This window comes from Aotus nancymaae, unplaced genomic scaffold (genome assembly GCF_030222135.1).
Source record: "Aotus nancymaae isolate 86718 unplaced genomic scaffold, 86718_ANA_hifiasm-v0.15.2.pri h1tg000036l, whole genome shotgun sequence".
Taxonomy (NCBI): Eukaryota; Metazoa; Chordata; class Mammalia; order Primates; family Aotidae; genus Aotus; species Aotus nancymaae.
Window position 1 is genome coordinate 42,097,615 of NW_026988450.1, and position 14,444 is coordinate 42,112,058.

The following is a 14,444-nucleotide window of genomic DNA, read 5'->3' on the forward strand; positions in this document are numbered from 1 at the left end:
CCTACCCACCTTGGCCTCCCAAAATGCTGGCATTACAGGTGTGAGCCACTGCACCTGGCCAACCTTAAGGCTTTTTGAGATTTAGTCTGTACTAACAAAAGACTCATAATTTAAGATATTTATAAGTAAAAATGGAATGTAAGGTAGCACAGTACCATAGATATACAAATACCATTTGATGATAATGATTATGCCCTGGGATGTAGAGATATTGTCATGGGGCCTAAAGTAGTCAGCGTTCTCCAGAGAAACAGAATCAATAGGATATATGTAGATTTATAGAAAGAGATTTATTATGAGGGATTGGCTCACATGATGATGGAGGTAGAGAAGTCCCAGGATCTGCTGTCTGCAATCTGGAGAACCAGAAATGCCAGTAGTGTAATTCCAAGCCCAAAGGCCTGAGCACCAGGGGAGCCAATGGTGAAACTCCCAGTGTCCACGCCCAAAGGCCCGAGAAACAGGATGTCTAAGAGCAGGAGAAGATGGCAAGATGGCTGTCCCAGCTCAAGCAGAGAGTAAATTTCCCTCTTCCTCTTTCTTTTTTTTTTTCCACTCTGTTACCCAGGCTGGAATGCAGTGACGTGATCTCGGCTCACTGAAACCTCAGCCTCCTGGGTTCAAGCAATTCTCCTGCCTCAGCCTCCCGAGTAGCTGGGACTACAGGCACGTGTCACCATGCCTGGCTAATTTTTTTGTATTTTTAGTGGAGATGAGGTTTCACCATATTAGCCAGGATGGTCTCGATCTCCTGACCTCATGATCTGCCTGCCTCAGCCTCCCAAACTGCTAATATTACATATGTGAGCCACTGCACCTGGCCTCCTCTCCCTTTTCTATTTCTATTGGGGCCTTCAACGGATTGGAGGATGCCTGCCCACAATGCTGAGGGTGATCTGTACTCAGTCTAGCAGTGCAAATGCTAATATCTTCTGGAGATACCCTCTCAAACACATTCAGAAATAAAGTTTTACCTGAAATCGGAGTATTCCTTTGCACAGTCAAGTTGACACATAAAATTAACCATCACAGGATCAGTGACTTAACTTCATTACTCATCTGTAAAATGGGAATAATAATGGCACCTATCTTAGAATTACTGTGAGGATTAAATAAGAGTACATGTGGAATACTCAGAACAATGCCAGGCTGATAAGTATTATCTATTATTTTCTCACTGAGTTGAGAAGAATGATGTTATGATCATAAGGTCAAAAATATGACAACAAAGCATCTACTTCTGGCTCACAGTCCTTCTTAAGACAATGATAAGACTCATACCTCCCCAAAGCTAATATGCAAGAGAATAAATAAGAATAAAAATATATCTTTCAGGTCAGAGTAACAAGTAGGTATTTTACCCATTATGTCCTCTAGCCTGATTCTGTCTTTTTATAGCTTGCAGGACACAGAGCCATGATTTAGCTAAAAGCAAGGGTTATGTGAATTTGCAGCTTCAGCAACTAGCAGTTCTAGAAGATGCTTCCAGCAGGTGCACCCTCATCCTGAGAAGATTTAGTCGGGGCATGGTTGCCTAGATTGCTGACACCTGGTGTTTTTTACAGCAAATTCTCAACTAAGAGTAATGCCAAAAGAGAAGAGTGGATTTAGGCAGATGTATTGCACTGGGCATGCGTAGACCCCACATTTTCCAGCTGCACTCCACACATTCAAGTAGGAGCCACATCACTGCAACTCCGTCCAGTCCTCGGGGTGCATATAAGTTCAAGAAGCTCTGAATGTATATGCCCCCCGAGAGACCTGTTGAGGAATTAAAAGAAAGTGAAAAGAGAGATTTAAAATATCATGCCTCACTACTTGTTGTGTTACTGTTTAATGGATGTAATTTAAAATGAAAATCAAAGGACTTTTCCCTTCACTATGACAGGCTCTGGAGGAATTCTTAAGTAGAAAACATGAAGCAAACCCAAGTAAAGAGTCTAAGAGAAAAAAAAAGATATAAAGAAAACACCAAACAGAAGTTCAGTGAAAAAAGAAAAACTGTAAAGGAACAACGATGAGATTTTATAGAATGACTGTAATTGAGAGAAGAAAGGCAATTTGAAAAACTTTGGTTATTTCTTCATATAGCAAATATTTATTAAACATGTACTATGTGTCAAGCACTATGCTAGGAGTCCTCAAAGAGCTCCCCTAGTGAAGAAGACAGAAAACAGGCAATTATAAAACAGAATGGGAAATTTTGTGACAAGGATAAGTAAAAACAGGATGATGTGGTAAGGGTCAGGGGTGGAGGAACACTGTCAAACCCATTTTATGTTGCTATAATAGAGTGACACCAACTGGGTAATTGATAATGAACAGAAATGTATTGACTCACAGTTCTGGAGGCTGTAAAGTCCAAGATTAAGGGGCTGGCATCTAATGGGGACCTTCTGTTGCTTCATCCCATGGCAGAAGGTAAAAGAGGAAGAGAGAGCAGGAGATCAGACTCCCAGCCTCAAGCCCTTTTATAATCAGTGTTAATTTATTCCTGAAGGCAGAGCCCTCATGACCTACACGCCTCCCATTAGACCCCACATCCCAACAGTGTTGCAGGGGGATTCCATGTTCGGTGCATGGTTTTGGGAGCACACATTCAAACCATGGCAGGCACATAGCTCTGTGGACTCAGAGAAGCAAGAAGATTAACTCAAAAAAGCAAAGGACGGTAAATGGAAAAGGGAGATAGATACAGCTGTGCCTTCTAGACCAGGTGCGGCCTTTCCTTGCTGCTGGGACCTGGAACAAGTCGCTCCTCTTAGTTCTCCCATACTTCAAAGAAGGTTCTTCAGCTACATGATTAGCATGGGAACGCTATGAACTCTATGAGCAGACAGTCATCCTTGACTCCTCTTATTCTCATACTTCACCTTCAATCCAACAGAAATACTTATTGGTGCTACATTTAAAATACATATCCAGGATCTGTCCTCTATCCCTTCCTCCATCCATCACTATCACCATGGTGTGGCCTGAGCCAACATCACCTCTCATCTGGATCTATGCAATGGCCTCCTAACAAGTCTGCATCTGTACTCCATTCTCAAGAGCAACTAGGATAAGCCTATTCTCTTGAGCATGGTGTGGATCTGTTCAGAATACTACAATGGCTCCTCACTGCACTTGGGCTAAACAAACCACGCATGATCTCTCCCCCATCCTCACCTCATGTTCTGTCCCCAAATGTACACATTCCTTCCTACTCTCTAGCACACTGGAGAATTAGAATAAGAAAGCAAGCAGATCACGGGGTCTCCTGATAGGACTCCTCAACTCTCCCTCTTCCACCCAGCTCACTCGCTGTACAACTTGAGAAACAAGATGGGAAAAGGCCAAGGCCCTAGCAAAGCCAGCACATCAGACAGCATGGCAGAATGGAGATGGTACTACCCAGGATGTCTGAAACGGGATTCCCATGTGGATTTTGCCACTATTATGTGATCTGAGCCTCGGTTGTCTTATTTATAAGAAGAATGGTGAGGTTAGACCAAGAGGCAAACCTCTGCAGTCAGGCCAAATCCCTACCACTTCCTGGTTTTGTAAATAAAATTTTGTTAGAACACAATCATGTCTACTTATTTACCTATTGTTTACAACTGCTTAAGTGCTCCAGCAGCAGAGCTGGGAAGTGGTGATAGAGCCCCCTATGGTTCACAAAGCCTAAAATATTTACAATCTGGCCCTTTACAGAAAAAGTTTGCCAACCTCTGGTCTAGAGCAGAGGACTATAAGAGAAAAAAAAATAGAGACTGTGTTTTGTTCACACCATGTCACCAGCACTTAGAACTGTGCCCGGCACATAGTAGGTATTCAATAAATATTTGAATAATTCAGAGGTTTTCAAGCTGCTTCACTGGGTCCTTAAGTAGGCCAAATAATAATAGCAGTAGCTGATAGAAAGCACCACATCCAAAACAGTATTCAAAGCTTAACTTATATCAAGTCCTTCCTTTAATGCTCAGGAAAACCCTATGAGGTAGCTTCTATTATTATAATCGCCAACATAAGATGGATAAACTGATTCACAAGGAGGTTAAATGACTTGCCTAATTCCATAAGGAGGAAAAACTTGGGACTAGAACCCAAGCAGCCTGACACCAGAGTTTAGTCTTTTAACCACTGCACCACACTGCCACTCAACTGACCAGAGAGACTAAAATGGCTACTATTTTATCTGTTTCATCTCTTGGCCTCTACATACGCCTGTAAAGAAGGGATATGTGGATTTTCAAAAGTTTGAAAACGACTGAACTCAATCTAATTAAGTCACTTTCTACTTTTACATTCTAAAATCTCCTTCTAACAAGAGCTACTCTAAGGAAAAAAATTAATGAAATTACAACCTGCATCCCTGACCTTCCCTCTTCTCTTCACATCCCAAAAGACAACCTTGCAAGGGTCCACTACAGGAGACTCGCCCCCAGTGCAGGAAAGGAGAAAGCTAATTGCTTCTGAAAGAAAGAGTAGCTCAAAAAAATCAATTGCAACTTTTATGTCCATTACACTTTCCAAAAAATATAGTAAGAAACAATCAAAGGGATTCAAAATCTAATTTAACTTTGAATTGTTTCACTTTTTGCAAAAGCTTAGAGGAAAGGTCACAACACACGCAGAATCCCAAAAATCATCTCTGCAATTCCAAGGCTGCTGCTCTCAGCCCTAAATTGCTCTTACTCTTCAGCATGGGAGCACATGCTTTCCAACACACAGACATCAATAAGTCAGACCAAGGATAATCTCTAGGTCATTAATTAAACCCTGTGTACAGGCATGCACACGATATCATCATACATAGCATACGGAGCCATAAACACTGTGTGGAACCAGCAACTATAAATTATGAGTGCATAATTCCCTTGAGCTTCATAAACCATAAAAATGAAGCTCAAGTGGTTTGTGTAGTCATTTGAATCCCAGAAGGAAATACAGCACTGCGATTCAAAAGTTGCTTATTGTTTATTTTTATATAATGGATGGATCCTACTTCTCAATTCACGCGTGCCCTCCTCCCACTGGGGCCATCCATCCACACACTGACTTGCCCTGTCAGCCATCCCCTCCCAGCCTGACTGCCCGCAAAGCTCTCCCCTCTTCACAGAAAAGGTCCATCCATGGCAGGACAGAAACAGCAGCCTGATGGGAGTTTTGGTCTGCCTGTCATCTCATTAGCAAATTTTAATAATTCACAAGAGCAATATAATTCTTGTGAATAATCAATAGTTCTTTTGCATGGAATGCAGCAAATTTAACATTCCATGTATTATGACACACAGACTTGGAAAAACAATAAGAATTGAGCACTGAGTTCTTTGTTAAAGGATTATTTTAAATCATTTCTTTCCATTTCCCTGTCCTCAGAGTCCTCAAGTCTCCATTCAGAAGTCTGCTGTCCTTTCCCTGAACGCTATACATTCATCCACTTATTAACCTAACTATGAGAAACCAGATATTTAATGATCATTGGCTATGTGCTTAGAAATGTCCAGCAATCAGAAGGAAGTTTTCTTCTCTCAAGGGTGTGTGATCTAGTACAAGAAATAAAATGAAATAAAGATACTCGGCAGGGGCAAGAGCGTGGGAACTGGAGTCAGGTGAAGCAAGGGTGCATTTGAATTCTGCTGTTTCTGAACTGTGTGGTACCAGACAAGCCACTTAGTTTCTCTGATAATAATTTTCTCAATTGAATAAATAAAAATGGTAATATTTGTCTTTCTGGGTTGCCATGAGAGTTGATGAAACGTGCCTCTTACAACCCATGTGTCCTTGGGTACATTGCACAACTGCCCAGTGCCTCCATTTTCTCCTCTGGGGATAATAAGTGTTCATTTCATGAAGTCATTCTCAGGATTAGATGTTACTACATGTAAAGTCTTCAGAACAGTGCTTGGTACATAGTAAGCACTCATTAAGTGTTAATGGCTATGGTTGTTGCTATACATGAAGTGCCTATTCTATAGCACTTAGTAGGTGTTCAATAGCATTATAAAATAATATCAGCAATAAATGAGACAATTAATAATTTACTACCAAATTCTTAGCAGAGATGAGGTCTCACTATGTTGCCCAGGCTAGTCTCGAACTCCTGGGCTCAAGTGATCCTTCTGCCTTGGCTCCCAAAGTGCTGGGATTACAGATGTGAGCCGTCACTTCTGGCCTGAAAAATCTTTCAAAAGTTTAAAATCACCCCCAAAAAAGTGAAGGCAGGGACTCAAACAGTCATGTGTACACCCATGTTCACGGGTGAATGGATAAATAGAAGGTAGTGCATACAATGGATTATTATTCAGTCTTTAAAAGGAAGGGAATTCTGCAACACAGATGAACCTTTCTATGCTATAACATAGATGAACCTTGAAGACATTATGCTAAGTGAAAGAAGCCAGTCAAAAAAGGCAAATATTGTATGTTTCCACTCATATGAGGTACCTAGAGTAGTCATAGAGACAGAAAGTAGAACAACAGTTACTGGCCAGGCGCAGTAGCTCATGTCTGTAACCCCAGTACTTTGGGAGGCCAAGGCGGGTGGATCACCTGAGGTCAAGAGTTCAAGACCAGCCTGGCCAACACGGTGAAACCCCATCTCTACTAAAAAATATATAAAAATTAGCCTGGCATGGTGGTGGGCACGTGTAATCCCAGCTACTCAGGAGGCTGAGGGAGGAGAATTGCTTGAACCCAGGAGGCAGAGGTTGCAGTGAGCTGAGATCACACCATTGCACTCCAGCCTGGGCGACAAGAGCAAGACTTCATCTCAAAAAACCAACAACAACCACAGGAAAAAAAAAAAAAGAAAGAAAGAAACAGTGGTTGCCAGGGGCTGGGAGAAGGGGAAAACACAAAGTTCTTGTTTAATGGCTACAGAGTTTCAGTTGCAGAAAATAAAAAAGTGCTTGATACGGATGATGGTCAAGGTTCTACAACACTGTGGCTGTTTGATGCCACTGACTCTACACTTTAAAATGATTACAATAATACATTTTATCTTTTGTCAATTTTATTATCTAAAACAAATTTTAGAAACAGAGGCACTGTAAAGAGGACCAGAGAAATCTAGGCAGGATGTTTAGAGCAGGTGGCATGAGAATCACATCTTAAAAGGTAGGAAGATCTGGGGGAATGGCACATTCCTAGTGAGGGAAACCTGAGTGAGGTCCCAGGCGCCAGAGGAGCAAGATGGCACGAGGTGGTCTTGGTGGGAGCAGAGGTCCTCTGCTGGGAAGATAAGAACCTGCCCAGCCATGCTCCAGCCACCCCTCTTTCCTACCCTTCTCACTTGCAGCCCCTGCTATTCAAGTCTTCCTGAGCTAACTTCTAAAATCATTCCAGCTCTCAAATCGGTGGCCTTTTGTCTGTCTTCACATATTTCCTTCTTCTTGGAAAAACCCCCTCTACCTGATGAATTCTACTCCCTCAAGACCAGGTTCCAAGGGTACCTCCTATACAAAGCCTTCCCTGATTCTGCAACTTCTTCCCATATTACGTATCTCTTTTCTCAACAAGAATCGGTGCTTATCAAAACTGAGGCTTGTAGCTGGGCACGGTGGCTCACACCTGTTATCCCAGCACTTTAGAAGGCTGAGGTGGGGGGGTGGGGGGATCACCTGAGGCCAGGAGTTAGAAGCCAACCTGAGCAACTTGGTGAAACCCCATCTATACCAAAAATACAAAAATTAGCTGGGTGTGTTGGCATGCGCCTATAGTCCCAGCTATTTTGCTGGCTGAGGTGGGAGGATCACTTGAGCCCGGGAAGTTAAGGCTGCAATGAGCTGTGATCATGTCACTGCACTCCAGCCTGCACAATATAGCAAGACCATCTCTCAAAACAAAAAAAAAAAGAAAAGAAAATGATACAAGCCTCACTTTTTTTTAACCTTCTGTTTTTTTCAAGACAGAGTCTTGCACTGTCACCCAAGTTGGAGTGCAGTGGCTGGATCTCGGCTCACCTGCAACCTCCGCCTCCCAGGTTCAAGCAATTCTCCTACCTCAGCCTCCCGAGTAGCTGGGATTACAGGTGCCTGCAACCACACTCCCCTAATTTGTGTCTTTTAGTAGAGATGGAATTTCATCATGTTGGCCAGACTGGTCTCAAACTCCTGAGCTCAGGTGATCTGCCTGCCTCAGCCTCCCAAAGTGCTGGGATTACAGGTGTGAGCCACCGCGCCCTGCCAAGGCTTGTATCCTATATCCAGGTCCTAGCACCATGCCTGATGCATTGTTGATTCTCAGTAAGTGCATGTGGAGGAGACGCATCATGGAGAAGCCAAGTATTAGAGTTGAGACTTAATGCACTGGATACCAGTTAATTTAGGGAAGATGATGATATGATGGGGGTGGAGGAAATATAAATCCAAAAACAAACACATAGAGTAAACTGTAAGGGAAAGAGACTGAGGTTGATGAAGCAAACTAGGAGGATCATGCCTGAGTCCAGTCAAGAAATTATGAGGGCCTACGTTATGTAATTATGATAAGAAAGGAGAGAAATATTTGGAAAGAAGCCCCCTACACTTAGTAAATGATTGTGAAAAGTTGGGAGCATGGATAGTTTTTTTATGGATTAAAATGTGTGCTATGGGTGGCTGAAATTAGATGGTCTCATCATTTAAGGCCTAGGGATTTGCAGGATAAAAATTTTTAAGAGTTCTAATTTGAGTGAAACTGGGTTTCTGTTTCTAGGAAGAAGGAAGTACACAACACAAGAGCAGAGGTTAGAGGTCTTGGCTGAACAAATACACATCATTTTCTAGGCTGCCACCTTCTCTATCTATTACATGTCCCTTTTCTTTGTTTTCCAGCCTTTAAAGGGTCCTGTCTTCACCAAAGAGGCTATTCTTTAAAGCTAATCCATTACCAAGACAAAACTTAAAAAAAGACAATAAGCTCCATCTCAAAAAAAAAGACAATAAGCTTAATTATATATAACATTCAACTGGAGGAAAGTAGAATAAAATTTCTACTTAATGAACTTAACATCCTTCTTTGAGGGCAAGAGTGACCTAGTATAAACATGAGAAGGATGACTTTTAAGCCTCCTGTGTGACTTTAAACAAAGGGAGACATGTCTCTTACCCAACTCCTCCCCACTGCACTGTGCCTATGAGTCAAGACTAACTTTGACCTTTTGCCTGCCAAAATGGACTGACCAGAAAAAGTCCAAAGCTCAGAAGACTAACATGTGCTAACAGCAATAATCCAAGGTGCTTTCTAGTTTCTCTTAAGGATCGTTTATTATTATACCACTATACATACTACAACTTTGCAGAAGAAATTCTGGCTTCAGCTAATAAGAAACTTCTACAGTAAATAATACTTTGGTATTGAGCTCAGTGACGTCAGAGAATCCTGACGGAGCAGAAGGAGGCTCTCATCCATGCCACCAGGAGATAACTGCCTGGTTTTATCATCCTCCCATACACAAAGCAGAAAACTGAGCCCCATCCAGCAGGCTTTCACACTCAAGTGTAGCCTGATTCACACAGACAGTACGACTAGTTCAATGTCATTGAGTGCCCTCAGAACACAGAAAGGCTACCTACCCGTGGCCACAAAGCTATGGGAAAAGAAGCAGAATGGTTTAACAATTAAATCAGTGCTATGTCAATGCTTGTCTTCCTTGGGGAAAAATTATTTCTCAGACAATCAACATATAATTTTAGATGGGTGGACTACCCGCCGACTGATAATAGAGATTTTCACAAAATTCAAGTCATAAAACTCCAGGAAATGAAATAAAAAGACAAGGTAAATCACCATCAGTTTATTTATGTTATTCATACCATTCTAATTGTAAAACTCGATCTAAAGATGATAATCCCAGCAGGGTTACAAAGGTTCCATCTGAGTGCTCCCCACTGTTTCCAAAGGCACATGTGCTCATACACGCATTCCCTCTGACACAAAGAGCAGCTCAGCTAGTCTCCCTAGAAGACAACAAACACAGAGTGCTTCTTCCCTCCCCACCCTGGATTAATAATACCCTAGACATTAGCCTCAGGATTTTACAAAAGCCTAGGAGAGCATTGCCCAATTGCTCTCTCCCAGAAAACACAGGCAAGACTCATAGAATGTGATTCTGGAAAAAACTCATTAGTTTCCAAATGCCAGTCCTAGGACCCATGACCATATAAAATGACTCTTTTTATCAGCCTAAGAAAAAAACAAGAAAAATAAGGACAGCGTGATGAGTTTTCCAGAGATAGACGTTTTGAATTCAAAGAACTGTCTTTTTTCTAATGATACATGCTTCTCATATTTTATGTATTTGAATGTCATTTTATATATAAAATGAAGGTAATATATTAGATTGTTTATGTCCTTACTAAATACAATTTGTCAATTCTCAAACATTGTTTTTGCAAGTGACTAGCTGACGAGATTTAAAAGACTGGGAACTGCTTGTTTTGTCCAGCTTTCTCTTTTTGGTTCTTCACTTTAAAAAAAAAAAAAATTGGGGCCAGCCAGGGCAACATAGTGAGATTCCATCTCTACAATAAATAAATAAATTAACATGGTGGTTCATGTCTGTAGTCCCAACTACTCAGGAGGCTGAGGTGTGAGGATCACTTGAGCCCAGAAGATCGAGGCTGCAGTGACCCATGATGACACCACTGCACTCCAGCCTGGGTCAAAGATGGAGACCCTTTCTCAAAAAAAAAAAAAAAAAAAGGGCGGCCATGAGTAAAGAGAGTTGAGTTCGTAACACTCCTGGGCTCACAGCAGTCTGTTGTCATCAGTGAACACAATACTCCCTATCCTATATTATATTTCCCCTTCATCCCTGATCCACACTCTATTCCACTCACCCACGTAAGTCCTGATCCACACTATATTCCATTCACCTGCATAAGTATCCACTTCATGGTGATTAGTGGAAAAGATACACAACAGTCTATGTACATTGAAAGCATATTTACATGCAAGAAGCATAATGTATTTTTGTGTATCCATACAAATCTAAGTACCTATGTCAGCTCTCTCACTTTAAGAATGAAGCAACTGAGGACCAGGGAAGTCAACTGACTTGACCATGGCCACAAGAAGGTCAGGTCAAAGCTGAGCTAAAACCTAAGCCACCTTGTACTCTTTGTTTTTCAATAAGATCTTTGGCTATTTCTCTAAATAAAAATACAAATATACACGCTGTTAAAAGGTGAAAAAAAATGAAATTAATCACAAACATTCATGAAAATATGCGTAAACTCTCAAAGCAAAAACTATGAGTCTAGCTATTTCTAAAAGGTTCTGATGGTCACTTGAAAGGTCTTATGAACTTCATCAATCTAGGATATTGTTAGAAGACAATTTATTAGGCATCTTTTTAAGAACTCTTCCCATGTTATACACATAAATCCTTTACAGATCATCAGAGGTGTTTTTGAAAAAAGAAGTGAGGGGCATATTAATCACAACAATCTAGAAACTTGTCTAGGATGATGCTCTGAGCTCATCTTGGCCCTTCTAAGCCTGGGATCCTTTCCAGATCCCAAAAAGAAAGCAATTTTCTCAGTTCCCCCCAGCACTTGTGGTCTGTTTTTACCTTCAAGGTTGGTATGCAAAATTGTCTCCTTCATTTACATCAGTGTCAGTCAGAATCTATTGAGACTCTGCCATGGGTATATCCTGCAGAAGCTATAGGCTGGGGCATTGCATAATCTTTTTGCACACTCATATTAGAATTCCTGAAGTGACTCATTCTACTATATGCTCTAAAACATTTTCTTTGTTACTGCCAAGTACGCACTGTAGGGTAATTTTATTGAACTGTTTAAAAAAAAAATACCATAAAGCAGCATTCAGTTTTCACAAGCCCTTCATCCACAAAAAACAATGTATTCATTGCTGGGCTCCCTGCCTCTGCAGGCTCTGACAAAGGAAATAACTTTACTGGAGACTTATTTATGTCATAATGAAGAGTGAGGAGGGGACCCCACTCTTAATTTGGAGATTCCAAATTTAAACAGAATGCCCTCCAAAAGCTAGAACCCAATTCTATTACCTAACAGAGCCCCACAATATATTACTGTAAGTCTATAAAGCCAATGGCAACCTTGAACAGCCACATTATCTCAAGAGCTTTAGTACTCTTTGGTTGAGAAATGTCCCAAGAATTAGGTTCTCCAATCACCAACCTGAGACTAACACTGTACAGTTTATTTCAGAAGAAGTGATGATAGTTACACAGCAAGGCTGGCTTTCAGTGCCATATGAAATAACTTCCTTGCTTTTACTATTTTCATCTAGCATTAATTGTAGCATCTGATATATTTAGGCTCCCCATGTTCCCACCTAAATCTCATCTTGAATTGTAATCCCCATAATCTCTATAATGCCCACGTGTCAAAGGAGAGACCAGGTAGAGATAATTAAATCATGGGATCATTTCCCCCATGCTGTTCTCATGATAATGAGTGAGTTCTCATGAGATCTGATGGTTTTATAAGGGGCTCTTCCCACTTTGCTCTGCTCTTCTCCCTCCTGCCGCCTTGTGAAGAAGGTGCCTTGCTTCCCCTTCACCTTCTGCCATAAGGCCCTCCCAGCCATGCTGAACTGTGAGTCAAACCTTTCCTTTATAAATTACCCAGTCTGTTATTTATAGTAGTATGAAAACAGACTAATACATCATCATACTTCTTTCTGTGAGCCACTCTGATCTTGGTGGAACTATACATCTACTAAAATGCTTTTTTCTTAGATTCCCCCTTCCTATCCTAATGAAGTGTACTTTAGTCTCTTACACATGGCTTCCACTGTATTTGTGTAAGATAAAATCTTCAGATATAGTATTCTATCTTTTAAAAGACAAAAAGTCTCTACAAAAAAATTTTAATTAAAAAAATACAAATAGGGACTCCATGTTTGCATCCCTTTCCACAAACACTCCCTTCATGAAAGCAATCTTTCTTTCTCCTGGATTTCCCCTCTGGAGTCCCCTTCCACACTCTCTCCTGGAAGCCTGTCTTCCCCTCCTAAACTCCATCTCTCTCTATTCCCTTCCACCCAGTGTGGAAGCTGTTTTCCTCTCCTGCATTCCATCTTTCTGGATTCTCTCACTCAGTGTGAGAATTAGCTGTTTCTTTCTCTCTCCTTCTCCTTTTTCTCTCTCTAAATAAATCACTTTCTACAAACACTTTCCAGTCCGGCAGTTACTGCATACTGCGCCGTGGTCCCCTCTCTCATTCTTGAGAGGGCAGAAGACCAAAAACCTGGAGAAACATCCTCTCAGGGGAGCTGAGGGCACCCTGAACCCCTGAACCCCAATATTACATTTTGGTGAGCCAGCCAGGAAAGGGGTACACCAGAAAGAAGGGTACACCAGAAGAGGGGTACCAGCCAGAGAAGATTTCAAAATTGTGGGTAAAACCAGCCCCATTCTGTCCTGTCTCTTTAAGAACACCAGAGCAGCGGTGCAGAGCCACAGCCGCAGAGGCCCAGACAGAATTAAAAGCGCAGTTTTTTTTACCTCCAAGCTCTCTCTCTCTGCTTTCCCTCTCCTTCTCTATCCTTCGAATATTATCTCTGGGACCAAAACCTGTGGGAGCTTGCGTGGTAGAAACGGTGACCACCCCCGCTTTCGCTCCTTGCTGGCTGGGAAACGGGGACCGCGGAGACCATGGCCCAGTCCCATGGGTGGGCCCGGGCGGGTGCACCAAGCCGCAGCCTCCAGCTCCGAGGGCCAGAGAAAAACAGCGGGGAGGGGCGAGGTACAGCCCAAGCCTGCAGGGGACCAGGGAGCGTAGTGGCCTGGTACATGGTTCTGACAGGCCCCTCGGGGTTCCCCAGTCCCAGGCAGCAGGATAAAAAGGCTCCCTGGGGCGTGGCCTGTGGGCCACGGGTTCCTGTGTGGGCAACAGCTCGCGGAGTGGCCCAACCACTCACGTGCTTCTGGCGGGGGCGGGGGAACTCACAGCCAGCCAGCAGTGGCTGCAAACACGGCTTTTAACTTTTAAACCCAAAGCGGCAAGCGGATTTTTCTCTGGGTGCGTAGGCTGAAAGAAAAGAAGTGGCTGCTGGCTGTCAGCCCCGCCCGGCTTTTAGGCAGGCCACACGGCCTCAGGGTGCAGCATTCTCATTCAAAATATGGCTTAAGAAAGCTTTCTGCCTTCCCTTAACACAAGTGACCCATTTGCACGGTTGGCTTAGGTGTAGGGCTGGCAGCTGCTAGGTTACTAGTTCAAATCCCTGGGGGAGTCAGTCTTGAATTTGGGGAAATCTTTTAGAGAAATTCAGTAGCTGGTCTATGTCCATACCACCCTGAATGCGCCCGATCTCATCAGATCTCGGAAGCAAAGCAGGGTTGGGCCTGGTTAGTACTTGGATGGGAGAAATTCAGAAGCTGAAGGCTATGGGACTTTGTATTTGGTGTATAATTTGTCTTGCTTAGGATTGGCTCTCTCTCTCTATGGAAGAACTTTTCCATCTAGAAGATCATAGTTAAACCAGTT

The 14,444-nt window shown here is 42.4% G+C and overlaps 1 pseudogene; it reads left to right on the forward strand.

Annotated features, from left to right (window-relative positions):
* The first annotated feature begins 14,235 nt into the window (after positions 1-14,235).
* Positions 14,236-14,344, forward strand: LOC135278117 (5S ribosomal RNA; annotated as a pseudogene).
* The last annotated feature ends 100 nt before the right edge of the window (positions 14,345-14,444 follow it).